The sequence below is a fragment of the Gopherus evgoodei genome, chromosome 2, assembly GCF_007399415.2.
Source record: "Gopherus evgoodei ecotype Sinaloan lineage chromosome 2, rGopEvg1_v1.p, whole genome shotgun sequence".
NCBI lineage: Eukaryota > Metazoa > Chordata > Testudines > Testudinidae > Gopherus > Gopherus evgoodei.
In genome coordinates this window covers 46,115,096-46,137,665 of record NC_044323.1, presented here as the reverse complement: position 1 = coordinate 46,137,665, position 22,570 = coordinate 46,115,096, and positions in this window count along the sequence as shown.

The window sequence follows — 22,570 nt, the reverse complement described above, 5'->3', positions numbered from 1 at the left end:
AAGCAGCTACAGAATACAACCAGGCAATGATTTTCTAAACTTATCTTAACCAACAATTAGGCAACACAACAAATATCACAGAAACTTACAAGCTCTACAATCTTAACAAACTATAACTTATTAAATTAAAAAAAAAAACAAGACCTATGGTGCACCTTATGCTATGGGGAGGTTACAGAGGGCAGAGTGGTATGTATCCAGGACCCAGCTCCCAAGGAAGCCAAGGGATGGTGGCTACAGCGGTGGATACAGCTGAAAGCAGAGAGCCCCAAGGCAAAGCCCACAGGAGCAGAGCTTAGCAGTGGCAAAGAGCCCTGTAGTTTAAGAGAGGTTTTAAGACACAGACCAAGGTTTAGCTTGAGTCTGTGTGCTGGGGAAACAGAGCCAGCAGCTAAAATAATAAAATAAAAGTATAGAAAGTTTTACAGAGGGATTCTTACCAGTCCCCAAGGCAGCAGCAAAGGCAGAAGCAGCAGCAACATCAGAAGAGGCAAGGAGGGTTCAGTACAGTCTCAATAATCAGGAGATCTCTCAGGTAGCAATTCGTTCTTCGTGGGGGGGTTTTCAAAAACGGGGGTACGCACAAAAATAAAACGAGAGCGGAGAAAGGACCCCCCAGAACCCCTGGCTGATCAGACCAGGCAGCAATGCAGGAACCTTTCTGAGGTGTGTTTCAAAAATGTCTGGTTTTAAAGGCAAACTTGGGCAGTTTCCCACCAGTAATCCTGATAGGCTCCCTCTGTCACAGGGGAGGGGGCACAGGGGAAAAACTGAAGGTAAGCCCAGAGACATGCCTGGACATAGTCCTGTGCAATAGGTGACTCAAGAGCACATGAGACTATGACTCATGCCCAGGATCTTAAAACCACAATAGGCCTTGCAGCTCTGGACATTGCCTACCCTACACCAAGCCCAGGTTCAACGAGGTGATAACAGGACTAACCCTTTGAAAAGGGCAGTGGTCCCACTTAGCATGCAGCACAAGTGGCCATCCCTTTGAGAAGGGCAATGGCTCTTGTTAAACAACTTAAGGGGCCCTCCCTTTGAGAAGGGCAGTGGCCCTGATAAACAACTTAACAGCCAGGGAAGGGCGGCCACAGGAGAACAGAAAACAAAATGAAGTCTGGGGAAACAAAATGGAATAGGGGAATAGCTGTAACAGACAATTCCAACAGGAATGAGCATGATTGCAGGAATAGTGCTTTTAGATTACTGCTAGTCCAGAGCCAGAAGAGGGAGCACAGAACAAAACCATTGTGTTTATTTAGATGCCACCAAGCTTGTATTTTCTGTAGATGTTCAACAACAGAATTATATAAGGGCATAAACATAGTGGCATCTAAATAAGAATTGTGTTTTCGTGTTATGTCCTGTTGTGAAGTATCATTTTACATACAATATCATTAGCATATGGAGTTCATTGCATCATGGGCCTAGTCAAAAGCCCATTGAAGCCAATGGAATGCCATTGACTTCACAGGACTTTGGAGCAGACCCATAGATACTATAATATGATGTCACCACATTGCACCACCATATTTAGAGGATTCTTGTAACTCTGTTCATCATAACCACACCTCTCCCCACTGTTGGGAGGGAATGAAAGGCATTTCTCCTCTTTGTTCTCCTGTACCCGTAACCCTGCCCACAACAGATACACACACATCCCACAACAGTCTGCTGAGAGGGTGGAACTGGCTGTGCCTTATCTGTTTTCATCCCCCCTCCTAGTTCTGGATGCTTGGAGAAACTGGGATGGATCCTCACAGCTGCCATCTATTAGGTCATCAGTTTCTGCCTGCCTCACATGGGTCATGGGGAGTACATCTTTCATTCTGCCTAAAGCCACCATTTCTTTGCAAGAAAAAGGTCTTAGGGTCTGAACCAAAGCTCAGACAATCTTCTCACTGAATTCAATGGTCTTTTGAGCAGGTCATTAAATAGGGCAGAAATGTCAGTCAAGAATGAGGAGTATATTGGGTAGGGGCCCTGGGAAATGAAACACCTTATGAGCTTCACTTAAATCAGTCCCTGTCTTTGGAAAGTGATAGTCCCCTTTACAGACAGTCTGATTGGAGCCAGGTAGGAAGAGGCTTTGTTTTGATCAGGGATTAATGAATTACTACAGATCAAATAAGAATCAACATAAGTCTTTGTGCAAAATGTGCATTGAATTGAATTGAATCAAAGGCTTTATTTTTTATGGTGGCTTGAACATTTTGTTTTTGTTTTGTTTTTTTAATTGTCACACTTGTCTGGTTCCTGGTTTCATCAGGAAATGAAGAGACCAAAATACCACAAGAAAGGTGATTTTCACAGAATTTCTGAGCTAACCGAAAATATGAATGTCTAGAAATCTGCTATTTGTCTCAACATTGCTAGGCTAATTTCCAGATCAAAGAGGCTCTCAAAGATTCTGGTATATGTCCACATGTACCTGAAAAATGAATACTTGTCTGAACTGAACTTACAGTATGAATCATCACCCATCACTGGTTCAGATGCCCAGAGAGGGCTATATTGTTTTGCAGCTGTAATAAAAAAAATTGTATTTCACCAAATGATTATTAGAGTCTAATCCTGCAAACTTCTACCCATATTACTACCCATTGTTTACCCAAGTGATTTCTTTGAAATTACTTGTAGTCCTACTGAAGGGACTACTTGCAGAAGTAATTGGTTCCTACTCCTGTGAGTAAGGGTTTGCAAGATTGGACCCCATGTATCTGAACTTTAAGTAAGATAAAGATTGTTTTGAGAAAAAGTTAAATGGCAAAGTGACTATTGCATAACTTAAGTAACATAAGTCATTGTTATAATTCAATAAGCATTAAAAAATAAATCAGAATGGAAATCTTCATTCACAATTGAAGTGGAGCCAAATTCTGATCTTTACTTATTTCAACCCCAATGCACTCAATAAGATTGCATGAGGAGTAGTCAACATAATTTTGCCCTTAAACGTCTGCTATTCATTGACACCTTTTAGCAGGCTTCAAGGCAATACATTTTCCCCCGTTTTCTAACATCAGTCTCTTGTCATTTTATAAGAAGGACAAATTCAAACAGAACTTAGATTCATGGGATCCATTTCAAATGGAATCTAATGAAATTGGTGGCAGCATCTCATGATAAGTAATTTTGGTTGGATGTATTTGTGGAGGTTTCATCACATGACATCGTCTTTAATTAAAGATGAATCTTTAATTCTTGGAGCCCTCAGGACAATCTTTATAACTACTGAAATGATTTTAAAAAACCATGTATATAGTTTGTACAGGAATATTCAATATTGCCAACTCGTAACTCTAGAATTTTGGTGGGTTTTTTTTATACCTGTCTCACGAAATCATGATGAAAAGCTGTCAATTCATGAATTTTCCCTTATTCAAAATGGGCACCATCTCCTATAAGTATCAATGGAGCTGAAGTCAGCAAGATGACCCCTTTTGCCCCACAGTCTATCTGCATGTGGAAGTGAGGCAGCCCTTAAATACATTGGCTCCTGCCTTCCATTGTTTTCAATGAGATGGCAGCCATTTTGTCTGTAGGCATGGCTTCCACTGTATTATTCAGGGGGTTATAAAAGACACAAGCACTTTGAGGAGCAGCAGAGACACTGAAAGGTGGTTGAGGGGTAGCAGGGCCCTAGAGGAGCAAGAAGCAGATTTAGTTGGTGCAGGGGAATGAGGTGATTGTAGGGAAGGGTGGAGGGGGGGGTCCAGAGCAGGAGGGTCAGGAAAGTGTTGTTTCTTGCAAAAGGCTAAATCAGTCCCATATTGATTTTCCCATGACATTATCACTTGTATGAATGATTGACAAAAGTTTAAAATGTAATATAAAATGTGTACAAATATGAATCGTGATGCATTAATTTGGTCAGTGCCACTCAAGTATTTACCATCCAGCTCTTCTTTTATCAAAGAAAATAAACCAGGAGAGGAGAGCGTCAAGGCAGTAACAGGAAATGGATGGCAGTTCTTCTATATTATGGGTGAGGCAAGGGTAACTGGAGTTTCCATCTGAGCAGCTAGGGAGAGGCATGACTCTTTTGTGTATATTAAAGGTTGACTTTTCAACCAGAAATTATCACACACTCCACTGGCAGAGGAGTAGAGGGGAGTTAAAAAGTCAAAAGACTGACTAAAAAATGTGTTGGTTTTTAAAAACTCAGGGATTTGGGGGGCAACTTTGTGATTTTTGATATGTTAAAGATGGCAATACTGAAAATGTGTCCTGTAATTCGTAACCTATTCATCCTCAGCTTTGCTGTGTTCCCTTACCTTTTTAACCTCTCACTCTCTCTTAATGCTTGTGGAGGAAAGTAACTTGAATTGTCAACAATTCTGTGTATTTTTAATAAAAAACTACCCTGGAATTTTGAGAGGAGCCTAAGGGAGTGAGACACCCAAATGCTATTGAAGTGCCTCACTCCTTTTGGCTATTTTGAATATCCCAGCCTAACTAAAAATATACCCCAAAATGCTTTTCCTTACTCTGATATTTTGGGCGACATTTGAATTTTAGAGGTGTCTACAAGCATTAGAATCCTGGTTTTGTGTTTTCAAGCTGGATATCATCACTAGCTATGTGCATTCAGATCTGAGATATCAGTATTATTTCATTTGCACTGAGTACTATATGAGGTTTAATTTTTAAATCTTTTCAAAACTAATCTTCCAAAGGGTTTTACTCACCACCAAACTCAGCTCTGCAGACGTCAAGAATTTAGGGTTCCTCTGCCTCCGTCAGGATGATTCACCAGAAATTGGGGGGCTGTATTTTTTGTTTTTTCTGTTTTGAATCCCATAGTTTGGCCACGCAAACTCTTGATTAACTGCTTCTCTGCAATTGCAGATTGTCAGCCAAGTTTGTGGCTTCAGCCCTCAAATTCTTTCTTTAAGAATTGTCTTACACCCCTCCCCCACAAAAAAAAAGGTTCTGCAAAATGTAAGTTAATCTGTAGTCATTCAAATATTTAGTGTCCCACAGATGGATACAATGAATTCCCAGAGGTGGATAATCTTTGGGGTAAAGCACAAGATTGGGAGTCTGGAAAACTGGTTTCACTTCCTGATTCTGCTATGGATTCCTTTTGGAACTTTGGACAAATTATCATCTAGCCTCCATTTCCCCATTGTCAAAATGAGAACAATAATATTGACCTCTTTCACAGTGGTGTTGTGAGGTATCGTAAATGTTTGTAAAATATTTTGAGTTCTGTTGATGGAAGCTGCTACCGAAGTGATGGAAGCACAATGTATTTACCATTACTGCATTCTATCTAACACCAAATATTTGTCAATGGTGGGTATTTCAAAGGTACCTAACACTACAGGATCTATGCACTAATTAGTAGCTAGATTCCAAAAGGCTCCTGTCAGATAATAGTCTTATACAGACACAGGTTTTACCAATGCAGGTATAGGAATAATATTTTGGAGTTGTCCATCTCTTATGAAACAAATATTTGCAAGAATGCCAGGGAGGGAGCAGTCCTTTCATTCCCCTGAACATACAGACTTCAGTTGTAGTTGGTTTTTATGTGACCATCTTTACCCTGAATATCTGACTTACCAGAAAATATTCTTTCTTCTTCCTTTGAGTCAATGTACTTTGTTTCATAATAATATTTGTATTGCACTTGTTATCTATAGATCTGAAAGCACAAATAGGGAAATTTAGGTGTTAGAGATGTTAAGGCTAAATTTTCCTAACGATCAATTTTGTGTGCCTCCAGAGTGACATGCAATGGTACATTTCATCTAACAAGTCAGTGGCAGAGTTGGGAATAAAGACATTGTCTCATGACTCACAGTTCTATGCCAAATTCACTGTGACCCTGATCCAAAGCCCACAAAAGTCAATGGCTGCTGCTTCACGTTCTTTAAAACTCTAGGGCAGCTATTTAGTTGGTGTCAAATGATATTGACTTCAGTAGGCACATGCCAATTTAGACCAGTCTTATCTATTTCTTTATAGGTCTGACTTTGACAAGTTACTATATGGATTGAAATGGGTTTCAGTATGGCTTCATGATCTCAGATGTAATTTTCTATCCAAATGTTCACTATTACCTGACTGTTAAGTATGTCACAACAAATCTCTGAACATCAGTGATACAGATTCCACATGGGAGCCAGGAAGCAATTCCTTTGACCTCTTCATTTCAAATACTTGGGCTGGCATGGAAATGCTGTTTCTCAAGTGCAGTTTTTTACATTTCCTTTGCAACAAGTGTGATCTTGATTTCACAGTTGCTTTAGTTTTATGCTTTACAAATATAATTCCATAAACTCATCTTTATGGGCAAAATCATCAGCAAAAGAAGGCTGACCTAATGCAAATTTTGTCTTAATGATAAGCAAGAGCAATGCACACTCTTCTGTTTGCATAAAGGTTGAACAAATGTGGTGAAACAATGCAACTTCCAAACATTCAACTAGCAAGCAGGAGTGGCTAACTAGGGAGTTTTGCATGGGAGTTTACAGGGGGAGTGGGAGAGTGGGAGGATAGAACACAACATTCTTTAAACTTAAAAGCCAAAAACACCCCCTTGATATAAACAAAATAACAATGAAGGAACCAGCTGCAGCAGTAAAAAGAGAATGCAGGCAGAAGTCCAGCAACAGAGTGGGGGCTACCCAATTTATTGCACCCAGTGCAGCATGTATGATTACCTGCCCTATGGGCAGGTGACATATGTGTGCATTCGGTGCAAGTAGCTCCTGGCCGTCAGAGACTGTGTACAGGCTTTGGAGACAGGGGGGCTGAACTGGAGGAGCTGAGGGAGACAGAGAGGTACATAGATGAAACTTTCCGGGACACAGTATAATGGTCCGACCCCTGGTCTAATAGCCTCTGTGCTGTTGAGGAGGATGAAAGTCCCAGGGAAGGAGAGCATCTAACTGGAGCAGAGGGAAACAATCCCATATTTGGGACTCTCCTTCCAGATGATGTTGTGGTATCCTCTCACACTGAGGATACCTCTGAGGGAGAGAACTCCAGCTTTTAAAAAGAGACAGGTATTAGTAATGGGCGATTTGATCATTAAAAACATAGATAGCTGGGTTTGCGATGACCGGGAGAACTTCATGGTGACTTGCCTGCCTGGTGCAAAGGTTGCGGATCTCTCAAGACATCTAAATAGACTTATGTGTAGTGCTAGGGAGTAGCCAGTGGTCTTGGTACATGTAGGTACCAATGACATAGGGAAGGATAGGTGAGAGGTCCTGGAGGACAAATTTAGGCTGCTAGGTAAGAGATTGAAGTCCAGGACTTCCATGATAGCATTCTCTGAGATGGTCGCAGTTCCACGTCCAAGGCCAGTTAGACAGGCAGAACTGCAGAGTCTCAATGTGTGGATGAGACGATGGTGTAGGAGGTAGGGTTTAGATTTGTTAGGAACTGGGGAAACTTTTGGGAAAGGGGGAGCCTACACAGGAAATATGGGCTCCACCTAAACCAAAATGGAACCAGATTGCTGGCACTTAACATTAAAAAGGTCATAGAGCAGTTTTTAAATTAAGGGTGGGGGAAAGCTGACAGGTGTGGAGGAGCACATGATTCAGACATTCCTTAGGGGAGGATCTATTAATAGAGAATCTCTATGTCCTAGTGAGGACGAGAGGATAGAAAATGATAAAATACAGGCAGGGTCTGATCAGAAACAGTCAAAAAAGAGTCCCATTCAGTTACATCATGTAATAGCTGACAGCTAAAAGGAGACAAGTTTTAAAGTGCTTATATACCAATGCTAGAAGTCTAAATAATAAAATAGGTGCCTCATATTAAATGAAGATATTTATATAATACCCATCATAGAAACTTGGTGGAATGAGGATAATCTATGAGATACAGAAATACCTGGATGCAAAATATATCGGACGGACAGAACAGCTTGTGCAGGTGTGGGAATGGCACTATATGTGAAAAAAAACATACAATCCAATGAAGTAAAAATCATAAAGAACCAAATTGTACAATAGAATCACTATGGATAGAAATTCCATGCTCTAATAATAAGAATATAGCAGTAGGGATATATTATTGACCACCTGACCAGGATAGTGATAGTGACCGTGAAATGCTCAGGAAGATTAGAGAGATTATTAAAATAAAAAAATAATAATAATGGAGGGATTTCAATTATCCCCATATTCACTGGGTACATGTCACCTCGGGATGAGATACAGAGAGAAAGTTTCTTGACACCTTATCTTGAAGCAGGTAGTCCTGGAACCCACCAGAGGAGAGGCAATTCTTGATTTAGTCCTAAGTGGAGCACAGGATCTGGTCCAAGAGGTGAATATAGCTGGACCACTTGGTAATAGTGACCATAATATAATTAAATTTAATATCCCTGTGGCAGGAAAAACACCACAGTGGCCCAACACTGTAGCATTTAATTTCAGAAAGGGGAACTACACAAAAATGAGGAGGTTAGTTAAAAATAAATTAAAAGGTACAGTGCCAAAAGTGAAATCCCTGCAAGCTGTGTGGAAACTTTTTAAAGACACCATAATAGGAGTCAACTTAAATGTACACTCCAAATTAAAAAAACGCAGTAAGAGAACCAAAAAAGAGCCACCATAGCTAAACAACAAAGTAAAAGAAGCAGTAAGAGGCAAAAATGCATCCTTCAAAAAGTGGAAGTTAAATCCTAGGGAGCTTAAACACTGGCAAATGAAGCATAAAAATACAATTAGGAAGGCCAAAAAAAAAGAATTTGAGGAACAGTTAACCAAAGACTCAAAAAGTAATACCAAATTTTTTTTTAAGTACATCGGCAGCAGGAAGCCCGCTAAACAACCAGTGGGGCCACTGGACGATCGAGGTGCTAAAGGAGCACTCAAGGACAATAAGGTCATTGCAGAGAAACTAAATTTCCATATAATAAAATTCTATTTTAATGGGAATAACTAAATAGCAAATATTATTTATCCTATCTTGATATAGGAATCAATTCACCAACCAGTGAAGTGCTGATTCTTCTGAATTTTGAGGTACAGCTGTTCAGCAGCCCAGAATAACACTACACAACTGATTTTTTTCCTGGCATTCAAATGCTTAACATAATTTGAACATAGTTGTTTTTATTCCATTGAGTTTTATTTGTTACCTGATACCAGATATGTTGCCTGCTCCTGTTCCCAGGGTATTTAATGGCCAAGCATTTGATTTCACCAAGATAGTATTGTATCCAGAGCATTATCTCCTCTACTAGTTTTTCTTTCTAATCTTGTACACTGTGATAAATAAATTGTTCTAGTGTTACGAAGCAGCAACTTTTGTGTGATTCTGGCTATCTTAGTTACTCCATCACTAAATTGGGTTTAATAACGCTTACCCACCTTTGGTAGAGTGTTTTGATATTTCTGGATGAAACCAAATTCCTTGACCTCTAAGTCTCCCTCCACCTTTAAATAAATCTAATAAAGAATCCCAAGAGCAATCATTTAAAGCTGTATTTTCCTACACTTCCAAATTTCCCTTTGTTTGTAGGCTTGTCCCGTTTCTTTCATTAACATTTTTAAGCAAATGGTGAGCTATCACACTGCCGACCAATGCAGGAAAGGGGTATGTATTGGCAGGGGTGAGGAGCTTTTCTGTTGCTTCAGGCAAATTCCATTGCAGAGGACCTTAAAGTAAGAAAAATTTCTTTCAACTGATTCCGGCCTTCAATGTGCAGTGTGTTTAAAGCAGCAAAAAAGAGGGTGGAGGTTGGGCTCTGACTTTCCTCATAAGATTGAGGTAGAGCAAAGGAAGCTTAAAAGGGACAATATTTTCTGTGGTGCTTTATGGATTTTTTTTTTCTGAGCATGGTTTGATGGGAAAAGAATTTGCCCCAGACAGCATGTTGGGGTTTTATTTTATGTTGTTGGCTGCTGCAGTCTGAGGTAATAAAGAAGTGATAATGGTAATGAGGAGCCTTTTGCCTTGCAATAAAATCTTTTCAAATAAATAGTTTCTGATAAGCATTATGCTGTAAGTATGGAAACTACCACAGCTGTCAATAAATGTAAGAACACCTGCCATTTATCACGTAACTGCAATGAGCTTTTCTGTGTGGCAGGTGTTAAGGCAGCGCTATTATTCTTAACCGTAAAGAGCTTTCAAGGACTGTACAACCACATATTAAAATATTTCCTTGAAAGAATACAGGTCCAAATTCTCCTCTCAAATATACCCATGTAAATCCTACTGAGCTCAATGGTTTTATATAAATTAACTATATTAAAGATTTGTTTAAAAGCATATCATTAGTGTCTTGTAATGTCTTTCATACAAACTGTATCTCTAAACATGTCATTGCATTCATGAATACAATACAGTATATGCTATAAGGGCCTGGCACAACTGTCACTGACTTCAGTGTGAGCTGAATTAGTCTCTAAATGGACAAAAAAAGTGATATGACACATAGCAACATGACTAAATGTAGCATTCAATCACAGAGTCTGCAACACATGGACAGCAAAAGTGCATGGCATTGGCAATGGAGGGATGTGGAAAGAGATTTTCAGATGAGATCTGAAGATAGATGAGACCGTCAATGAGTCAGAGATAGCTGCAGAGGAGAAGGCTCTTATACCAATACTGGAGATGCTGGGTGCAGGGATATTCATAAGTATTTCCATTTAAATTGATTTTCTCTCACTTTTTTTCCTGCACGTTTAAAATATAGACTGCGTTCATTTTAAGGTAAATGTTTTAGGAAATTTAAAACAGTGCTGATGATACCAATGCTGAAAGTCTCTACAGATTAAATTAACGTTTTCTTCCAAAGTTTATCAATCATTTATTAAATCTGATTTCAATATAGTAAGTATATCTCCAAAGAAGTAATTATACTCTCAGGTAATCTTTCTTTTCTATTACTATAATCTCTTCTCAATACATTGCTAATGTAATTCCCTGGGACTTCTCAGTGATGTTACCGTAAGTGTACATGTATGTGTGCCTGTGAATATAAAAGCATATGGATCTGGAATCATAAGATAAATAATGATTTTGTTTCACTGTGATAAAAGACTACAGTATTCTGCACTTATATAGAGACCTTCACAATCTCTCCCATTGTTAGATAGGTACATTTTATTATAACCATTTTAGAGATAGCTAAAATGGGCCACACAGAGGTTGTTACTTGCCCAAGACAACATAGTCAGTTAGTGGCAGAGCCTGAGCTAGAATACTGAAGTTTTGATATTTAGCGCTTTGTTCTAACCATTAGACAGCTTCCTTTAGTAGTAATAGTACAAGGAACAGTGGTGATGCTCCAGTCCTAAAAAAACAAAGTGACAGAACACACTTCCATCCCTAAAAAAAGTGATCGTATAAGAACAACCAGAAAAGAACCCAAAAGTGCCAGAACAGCATTACCTGTGGTGCCCACAAAAAGTGCCAGAATGCCATTACAGCACAACTTAAACCCCGAAGAATGATTACTATTAGAAAGTTAAATATTTACCAACAATTACCATTCAGTGATATCTGAAATCCCACATTTATTTCCTATTCCTAGTTAATTCCTACTCTGTGGTATCTGTTGTTAAATGATGGGTTTTTTAATGAGTTTGCCCATGGTACATCTTTTATTAATAATGTACTATAATGTATCTAAAGTAGTAGTTTTCTGGATCAGTTTTAACAATATCTCATGATGACTACTACATTTCAAGCTCAGAACTAAGTGTTCTACGACAGTGGTCATAGTGAGAGTGAAATATAGTGGTAACCAGGGCCATCCTTAGCCGTAGGCAGAACAGGCAGCCACCTAGGGCACCACTAGGTCTGGGGGCGCCTGGACAGACGGGAAGCAGTGGAGCATGTAAGAGCAGGGCTGTTGGGTCCTAGAGACAGGAATGCATCACAGTCTGAGGGAGGGGATTGGCTGCTGGGGTCTCTGGGAAGGGGTGGGGGAAGGAACTCACCTGCAAGTGCGACTCCTTCCCCCGGCATGAGGTGAGCAGGCTCGGCAGCTCTGGCAGTATCCTTTGTTGTCTTCCATAACATCCGTTCTTCTCCTCCCTGCCCCACAGAGCACCCCACCTTTCTCCCTCCCCCAACGGAGCACCCCTTTCTCCCCTCTCCCCTCCCTGGCTGCTTACTGAGGAATGAAAGTGAAAGTAACTCACTTCCTTGGCAGGCAGCCAGGATTGGAATGGTCGTACAGGACTGGGCTGGGGATAGCCAGATAGCATGTGCAAAAAATCAGGACAAGGGGTTGGGGTAGTGTGAGCAGATGTCCTACTTTTATAGGGACAGTCCCAGTTTTGGGGTCTTTTTCTTATATAGGCTCCCGGTGCCTATATAAGACAAAGCCCCAAATATCGGGACTGGCCCTATAAAATCAGGATATCTGGATCTGGTCACCGTAGCTGGGGAGCACATCTCTCCCCCAGGCGGAACTGCACAGGGCAGGATGAGCTGCTGTGGCTCCATGGGTGCCCTGTCCCTGAGAACAGATGCTGTGTTAACTTCACCATGGTCCGTTGGGCTGGTGGTGGTGCCCATTGGCGTGTGATCGGACCTGAGGGTTTGCTACTGCTGTTGCCACTCTGCACCACAAGAGGTGGATTTTGGGGTCCTGCAGTTTTCCACCTATCTCCTCCTCTACTGCAGCTGTTGGATCAGCAGACTAGGGGGTGAGCCAAGCATGAAAGCAGTGCTGTGTTGCCATTTAGATTGTCATTTAACAAATTTGTTTGCCAAAAATGCTTGCTAACAATCCTGAATTCAACTTCAATTTTTTTAAAAGAAAAATCAATATCTTAGTCAAAAACAGAAAATTAAGTTGTTGACAATTATTTGTGACAAGTTTGGTATGGGGAAGGGAGTGGGCCAGTTTTCATCAGAGAAACAGAAAATGTTGACTGACTTTCCTATAGCCCTGTTACTGCTAAATAGAGCTCTCCAACAACTGTAATATGCTCATCTCCTTACTAGTGTATAGAGCAGTGGTTCCCAAACTTTAACAGCCCGCGAACCCCTTTCACTAAATTGTGAAATGTCATGAACCCCCTCCTAAAAATGAATATTTTCAGGGATTTAAGTTTAAATTTCCTCAGTGTGATGGATGCCCTGCTCTTCCTGGGGCTCAGGCTGGGGTTCGGGCTGCCAGCTCCCCCGCTGATGGGGGCAGGGCTCAGGCTGCCAGCCCCACTCTTCCTGTTACTCAGGCTGCCAGCCCCGCACAGAGCACTGTGGTTCAGGCTGCTGGCTCCCTTGCTGACCGCCAGGACTTGGGCTGCCAGCCCCAACTGCTCGGACCCACTCTCCCTGGGGCTTGGGCTACCAGCCCCGAGCAGAGCGCTGGGGTTTGGGCTGCCTGCTCCCGCACTGACCGCCAGAACTCTGGCTGCCAGCCCAAACTGCCCAGCCCCGCTCTTCCTGGGGCTCAGGGTGTCTACCCTGCAACCAGGTCCCACCTGCTGTCTCCAATGCCTGGGGTCCTCTGGCCGTCATTAGTGAAATTTTTCTGGTGAACCCCCTGTAATGTTCTGCAAATCCCCAGGGGTTTGCGAACCCCAGTTTGGGAACCACTGGTATAGAGCAGGGGTCAGCAACCTATGGCACACGTGCCAAAGGTGGCATGCCAGCTGATTTTTGATGCTCTGGGGTTCCGGCTGCTGCCCCATTGCTGGCCGAGGTCCCAGCCGCCGGCCTCACTCAGCACCCGCTGCTGGCCTGGAGACCCCCAAGGAACCCCAGGCTGGCAGCAGGCTAAGCAGGCCGGTGGCTGAGACCTCAGCTGAGCCACTCAACCCACTGTCGGGCTGGGGTTCCATTCACTCAGCTGGCAGCAGGCTGAGTGGGACCAAATTCAACTAAATAGGAAAACAAGAGCAACTAATGACAAAGTGCAAGAACCTAGAGAGCCTCCTGAAGCCTGAAGCACAGTGATAGTTTTGATTTAAATGGACTTGAACTGTACGAAGAATTGAGTACACTGTCATCAGTGTCGCCACATGCAAAATCGATGATGGACATTGTACAGTTTATTCATACCAGCAAACTTGTTGATAGATATAGATATAGATATAGATATAGATATAGATATAGATATATCCTAATGTGTACATTGCCACTCGTATTCTACTGACAATTTCTGTAACAGTAGCATCAGGAGAATGGAGTTTCTCAAAACTAAAGCTCATTAAAAACTATCTCCGCTCTACGAGTCAGGAACGCTTGACTGGTCTTGCTATTCTTGCAATCAAACAAGACATCACTTTGTCTTTGTCATACAATGATATTATTACTGATTTTGTAGCCAAAAAAGCCAGAAAGATTGCTTTTAATTAAAAACAAATCCTTATTTCAATACCTCTTCATATGAATTTCCAATAAAATGGTGACAAATTAAAAAAATTATATTATTTGCATCATTCTGTCAAATCAGAATTTTTTCTATAGTGCTACTTCTTTAGTGCTAGTTCATCAGCATTACAGTGTGCTTAATTAAGTTAAACTGATTTTAATAACATGCATGTGGCAAGTTTTCCAATACTGTAAGCTTATGTTTGTGTTGCTGAGAGCAAGTCAGGCACAGGGGCACTAGTTTAATAATCCTGCCTAGGGCACCATAAATCCTAAGGATAGCCCTGGTGGTAACCATTAATAATACATAATATACTAATGCCACACTAGATAATTGTAATTGGTATAGGCTCTTCTGGTATGCTGTGGATAATAAACAGCTTATATACTTATATCTGGAATGCCTTTAAAATGAGTTACTGCATGCTCAACATTTGTCTCCTTCAATTTGTTCTCATACTGTAGACTTGCATTACATTTGCTCAACAGATAAAACATTTTACAGCCTTAAGGGTTTTATTGTTCTTATCTCCATGCAGAGGAATTTATGCATGTAATTTGTATTGATCTTAATGGGAGTTATGCATATAAATCCATGTGCAGTGAGATGAGGCTATACACCATGGAATGCCGACTAAAGTATTTTCATCTGGAAAAGGCACCTGACTATTGCTTACAATTACTGTCTTTTTGTTTTAGGCAGTGGTCAACAAAAATTCATAGCCGATGTTATCAGATATTATACATGCTTTTGCATGTATACTAAGTGCAATGTTCAGGTTCCAAACAATAATTGACTGAAGCAGTCAGTATCTAGTCCACTGCACTGAAGTAGGGAGAGAAAGTATCACTTTGCGCACAGCAAAAACAGTAACAACAAAAGTAAGAAAGTGGAATAGGGTGAAAAAGGATAGGGAGTTTAAAGGAATTTTGATAATATATAAAAAGTCCCAACTGCCTTGGAAAAAGTTCAGAGGAAAACTAGGGTCTACTATGGATGTAATCATCCTTTTAACGTGTTCAGATACTATTAGAATGAGTAGGAGATATATACTTAGATTTAGTGATCTATTTGGGAAAATAAGTAGTAGTGGCTCTCTCAGGCTCTGCTCACCAACTAAGCTCTTTTCAATTGGGATACCAAATGGAAGCTGTAGTCACAGATTTCCATAATATGACTATCCTCCTTTCTTGCATGTTTTGAACAGTGATAAGGTAGCAAACAATATTGGTACGTAAAATTAGACCTCAAAGTCAATGAATAGCCCACATCTCAACGCTATTGTGTCAGGCTCTCTGTGAGCTCAGGCAGACATCACTGCATTGGTTACACCTGATTCACACTTTGAAGTTTATCTTCACAATCACAAAAGCTTACACTCTGTACAGCATAACATGATCGACCCTCCAGAAAAAAAATCCAGTTTGTCAAACTGCTGCAGACCAGTCCAGCTCAGCCCCTTCTTATCCTAGCTTATCTAAGTGACATGCAGAATTAAACTGAGTTCATTAAATCAGGGTGTTTTACATATACCAAAAAAGTCAGTGTCTTTGTAACTGTAGATGCTCTAGTGAAAAAAAAATCTCTATATTAAATAGTTTGTGTCTTTTTCCACAGTATCTCTGGGGTTCTAGCTCACAGAGCTAGGATTCAGTGGCTATATTCCTTCCTCAACGCTGACCCAAAATAAAAACTGTTTTTTCAGAGTAAAGTCTTCTTGTATTGTGATTAAATATTCTTTGTTTTATCTTTTATAAGAATAATCTAATTATGTGGGCAGTATAACATTTATTGATGTCCTTAACTATTCAATTTTTTGCTTTTAAATGCTTGGGTTTTGTATATGATGGCATCAGTAAATATATTCTTGTCGTTCAGTGACACTAATGAGGCTTTTTAAATGAAGATTTTGATATGTATCCACACACCTTTCACAATTAATTGTGCCCACATGAGGGCAGTAGACAGCAGATGGGGGCAGCAGTGAGGTTGGTTGATGTAACTTTACTGCATTTTCATACTTGGTTAGTATAATTTTACCTTATAATATATTGGCTTTCTCATTTTTGGAGTCTTATAAAAAACAAACTGAATTTCCCCCCTCTTAAGCTATTGTTGTATACGTATATTCCCAAAAACTTGTATTATGGAATTAAGTTTATAGAGAGACATGCAGTAGTTCATGTCTATATGTATGTAGCACTCCTACATATATAGGAGCTCTTGACATTTATTATTTGAAAGTAATTAGCTTTCCGAGTGTCTTAAAAAGATTCCATCCACTAAGTATTTTTCTGGTATGTATAAAATGATTATATAAGTCATAAATATCAATCTTTTAAATTCCAGCTATTGTGTATATATATATACTGCTATTGTCTTTGTACTTAGGATAGGAAATACAATGGAAACTCTAATTTCCATATAATAAAATTCTGTTTTAATTGGAATAACTAAATAGCAAATATTATTTATCCTATCTTGATATAGGAATCAATTCACCAACCAGTGAAGTGCTGATTCTTCTGAATTTTGAGGTACAGCTGTTCAGCAGCCCATAATAACACTACACAACTGATTTTTTTTCCTGGCATTCAAAGGCTTAACATAATTTGAACATAGTTGTTTTTATTCCATTTAGTTGTATTTGTTACCTGATACCACATATGTTGCCTGCTCCTGTTCCCAGGGCATTTAATGGCCAAGCATTTGACTTCAGCAAGATAGTATTGTATCCAGAGCATTATCTCCTCTACTAGTTTTTCTTTCTAATCTCATACACTGTGATAAATAAATTGTTCTAGTGTTACGAAGCAGCAGCCTTTGTGTGATTTTGGCTACAATCAAACACTTAAAGTGCAGTTCCACTCTGAAAAGTGACTCTGTAAAAATGGCATAGGATCTCCATATTTATTGACTAATGATAGCTGTCAGATCAAATCTGTAATAAGGAAAAACAAAAATGGCTTTACTAACTGTTGGCCCTTCAGACTCAGCCTGAAATCTGAGTTAAACTAGGTTCTTTCTCATTCCCACATCACAAACAATAAGGCTTCTGCAACTGGAATTTAGTTGACAATTCTGTTGATCATTCATGAGCTAGAATTGAATCCTGCTCACCTTCTTGTGTGGTTGTGTTGACTCTGCAGAGCCAACAGGAATAAAAAGTAATAAACATTTACAGTAGTCAGTAAAGTCAGCTAATATGACTGTACATACAAGGATCAGGTCTGTTGAGTGAGGTGCCATTTTTATAGTAAATTTTTCAGAATAGAGCGGCCCTTTAAAAAAACAGTCTGATTCCATACTACTTTTCATAGTACAACTGCATGTCAAAAAGTGTTTAGGATGCTGCATGTATAAATCAAATGGAGATTTTTCTGGAAGATTTCTCATCTGGAAGACCAGAAAAATGAAGTGTTTTATAAGGTCAGGAGCCTGTTACACATACATATATCAGAAGCAGATATGCAGGTCTGTAAAAGGAGGAAAGAGAATAGAAAGGGGTGGGGGGAAATATTATCCATGGCAATTATTAGTAATGAGCAGTTAAGAATGATGACATGTCAGCCAGTGATAATTACAGGATAAGAGAGAACATTAAAATCTTGAGAAAATGGATAAAGTGTGTCACTTTGTCCTCCTTAAATCTTTTGGGGTACGTTGCTGCATGTTTGGATCTCTAAATCATGGCCTAGTGGATAGGAAATGGGATTGGGAGTCAGGAGACCTAGATTCTCTTCAAAGTTCTGTCACTGATCTCCTGTGTGACCTTGGGCACGTCTCTTCATTCACCACACTGTGCCTGTTTCTCTTCCTATCTTTTGTCTGTCTTACCTATTTAGATTGTAAACTTGTTGGCATAGAGTTTGTCTCTTATTATATACTAGCCCAATGGACCATAATCTCAGTTGGGGTCTGTAGGTGATACAAAATACAAATAACAATAAATAAGAAGTTATTCTCTCAAAGAGAAACATCCAATTATCCTTGGGTCTTTCATAGCAAAGTACAGTAGGTACATAATAATGCAAGAATCTCCTTTCTAAAGCAAATAAGGTCTTTTCCAGATCTTTTATAAAGAAGAAGATGAGCAGGTTATGTATAATATATGTGGTCAAATGCATTCATTAAAAAGTTCCAAATTTTATTAGAGCAAGTATGCAGGCAAGGACTTATTTGTTAACTTGCTTTTCACATGGCATGTTTACTGGCAACTCTTAGGATTTGTAATTACTAAAGCATATACAAGGAAATATGAAAAAATGTGTGCATTGAATAGCATAGCATCATATTGTGGTTCTTTCTGCTAGAAAAAAACAATAGTCCCACAGTAGAGTTTACTTCTGGAGTAATGGAAAGATACAATTTGTGAAACACAAAATTATCAACAATAAACAGATGTCTGATTGAAAGAAAAATAAGCTAAATATAATCATTCTGTTATTGCCTTAAGTTACCTTAATCTTTGCCAATTATACAGTGGTTATGTACATTTTACATAGATTAGAACAGTATTTCACTATTCCTTGTGAACTAATTAAAACATTCAGTGAATATTTTTACAACCAAGTGTGTTTTTTTTCTGAAAATATGGATTAGAGATTGTTTTGTGTGTTCTGATTAACTAATTAAGAATGTGAATGCTGATCATATAATTCTTTAAAATAATTTAATACTCGTACCAAATCTCAGTGTCCAAAAAACATGTTTTTTTCTTTATTATGTCTGCACTTTATTTAAAAGTAGCTTTAAAAGTGTTTTCTATTCCACACAAATGTATAATGCAGTTACTATTAAATTAAGAATGTATTATGTGAGTTCAACATAATCTGTGATAAATGAAGTACTTATGCTGATCATATAATTCTTTAAAATAATTTAATACTCGTACCAAATCTCAGTGTCTAAAAAACACGTTTTTTTCTTTATTATGTCTGCACTTTATTTAAAAATAGCTTTAAAAGTGTTTTCTATTCCACACAAATGTATAATGCAGTTACTATTAAATTAAGAATGTATTATGTGAGTTCAACATAATCTGTGATAAATGAAGTACTTATTTTAGGGAATATCTTGGTATGTAATAATTATGAACAGTAGGTGTTTTATTTACAAACCTTTTTACACTTGCTAAAGGTTATTTTGATCATGATTTTACAATTTGTGCTCAACTATTATAAAATCTAACTACCAGGGGATTCTACAAATAAACACAATCTGTTGTACCAACTCAATTGATTTGTGACTACTCTGGCCAAGTAATAGTTAGTTTCTCAACTATGTAAGGGATTTTCTAACTAGGAATGCCTAACAAAATGAATAAAAACCACACCATATCAGCTAAGATAGATGATGCAGGCTAAACAAAGATAAAACAGAATGAAAACAGTTGTCTTATTATCCAAAACCCTGTTTCAAATATGTACTTTTGAAGAGTAAGTTTCATTCTGATTTGTATGAGGACTTCTTGTAACACCAAATTCTGGAATCCCCAACAAAACTTAAGCAGTTTCCTGAAACAGTTAAAACACTAAGCAAACAAATATAGCTTTCTTTCTGAGAGTCTTAAACTATTCATAGCACTGTTGTGGTACTGCATGATGCCAGATTATTCAAATACTGTAAACTGCTGTAAAAGCGTGTTAATTCCAGTAATTATTTGTCACCTATTGTCACATCATCATCTTATTCATTGTTTCCAGCAAAACCTTAGAGACCTCATTTATGAATATGTTTTGTAGTTGCTAAAGCAGCATATATAATTTTGAGGTCTTAGTTTTAAGGTGATTTAATTATATTTTAATGTATATTGAATACCAATAAAATACAGGGAAATTGCCCTTGTTTAAATATCTTTCCATATAAATTGGTTCTCTTTATTAGTGTTCAAAGCTAAACAGAATTCTGAAATAGGGTTTCACAAATTAAAAATTGATGGGTTAAAAGGAAAGTGAAATGCAGAGAAAGCTTTCTCTGTCTCTCCTTCCTTTTTAAGAGCACCCCCAAGAACTATTTTTTCAGTACAACGAATATTTTCGTAATAATTTGTGTAGAATTAGCAACTATTCTTACTTTGAATTTATTTTTAGCAGCAATATTTAATGGACTTTCACAACACCAGTGGCCAAAAGTGGATGCAGTTTTTTTAAATATATAGATTAATGAAGAGATTTTAAACTAAAAAGGCAATATGGAATGTATTGTTGTATGGATTACAAAGCCTCCTGATGTTAAGAGATAAAATGAGAATACAATAAATCAGAAACACTGAAATGTAAAATGTCTCATGAAAAAGGGATAACAGATATTTTAGAAATATTTTCAAAAGCAAAAAACCTAAACAGGATTATTTTTATATCTGGCAATATATTTAGCTTTGGTGGTTTATAATTTTTTTCACAAAGATGTTATATGAAACAACTTTATTATTTTAAAATCTATTTAAGATTTAAACAGTCAAATAATTTTGCAAATTTGGACAAGAAGTTGCTTTCTGTGCTGCAACTTGTTTTGTAGTATCACCCATTTTTAATCGGTTTATACCGAAGTATATTTTGAAATTCTGCCTGAAATCACTTAATTTTTAGGTACAGAAAAGCTGTTAGCTAATTTTAGAGGTGTGTAGGAATCATCTGAACCCTACACAGCAGGGTCAAGGTAACTCAAGCAGTTGGCCTTACAGGTGGAAAGACACACACACACACACAAAAATTAAAAATTACCCCATAGCACTTTTAAAACTCTCTGAAAGATTCCTAACATTCTATAAAACCATGTACAATGTAGCAAACTCATAACTGGGTAGTATGGTAGAGATGGTTTATTGGAATCTATCTGGTAGAATGAATAGCATAAGTTATTCATGGTTTCACCACTTCTTAGTATTGGACCATCACAAATTCATGCAGACAAAACATTTATACTACACTGAACAATCAAATATATTCTCTAATAAGTGTTCATATAGAGAATGCTTTAAGGATGGGTTTTGTGATGTGCAAAATTTAGTAATGGTGAAATGTTAAAGCTGCAAATTTGAACTCAAAAGTTGCAATGGAAATGGAAAACATAAGGGCTTAATAGCAATGTTATCCCTCCCACATTGCACATGCTGAATATGAAGTTGTACATGTAACTGATTCAATGCCTCTCACAGGCAGGCTCCATCAATAGGGTTCCAGGAAAGACCCAGCTGGAATTTAAAGCTACCTTTCCCTTGTGGAATCCTCTAAGTAGGGCAAGCAGCAAATACTGCTGCCTATCCTTCCGCAAAAGTGAATACTGTTGCACTCAGAAACATAGTTTATGCCCTATGTATATGAATCTGGTCCAAGGTTGTTAAAGTGGGGGGAGACCAAGAATGTTACAGTTGAAAAGCTCTGAACATTAAAAAGTATGGAAATGATAAGCCAAGGTAATGTGCATACAGATGTAATATAATGTCAATATTCATGTCTAGAATTTTTTTAGAAAAAGTATTAATATACACATTTGAATATTTAGATTATTTTATTTACATATGCTAAAGTTTTGAGGTTTCTAACTAACTTTTTGGGATATATGTTTTTCTGATAATGTTTGTCACTTGCTTTAGCAAGCTTAACATTAATTTAACAAAACATTTTGGGAATTTCTATTTTCATTAATCAGATAAGGTATATTAGGAGCACAAATTTGGTTTCTGTAGATCTTGCAATGTATGCATGGACTTCTGAAAACTCTAGTGCCCAGCACATAACATTTTATTTGCTGAAGACTCCCAGTTCTTTGGCACAAAGTTCCATTTCTCCTCCCAAATGAAGTCAGGGATGCTCAATTTTTTTTTCTCAGTAGCCCCAGTCTAAGTGATGCTTCTAAACTGATCAGAAACAGGGGTGGAGCCTTGAAGTTTATCTGCCCTAGTTTTCAGAGTGTGTGGTAGAACCAGCACCTCCAACTAGATTTCAGCTGACAGCTGAGAGGACATGTCAAATTTGTTTAACAAATAATTTTGTGCATGTCTTTCTGTGTGGAGGTCTTTTAATTATATAATATTATGTACATAAAACCATATGTTCCGAGTTATTTTCAGCACCTAAAGACATTAGTACATAACACTTTGTATGATGCAAAAACTTCAGCACAGAATGACTTCAATACTCCATGAATTTAATTTATGCTTTGTACCCTTTTCCTCCCTTCCAGCTAGCCCATCCTCCACCTCCAAAAAGAAGTGGGAGATCTCAGGTCCCAGCTAGTTTA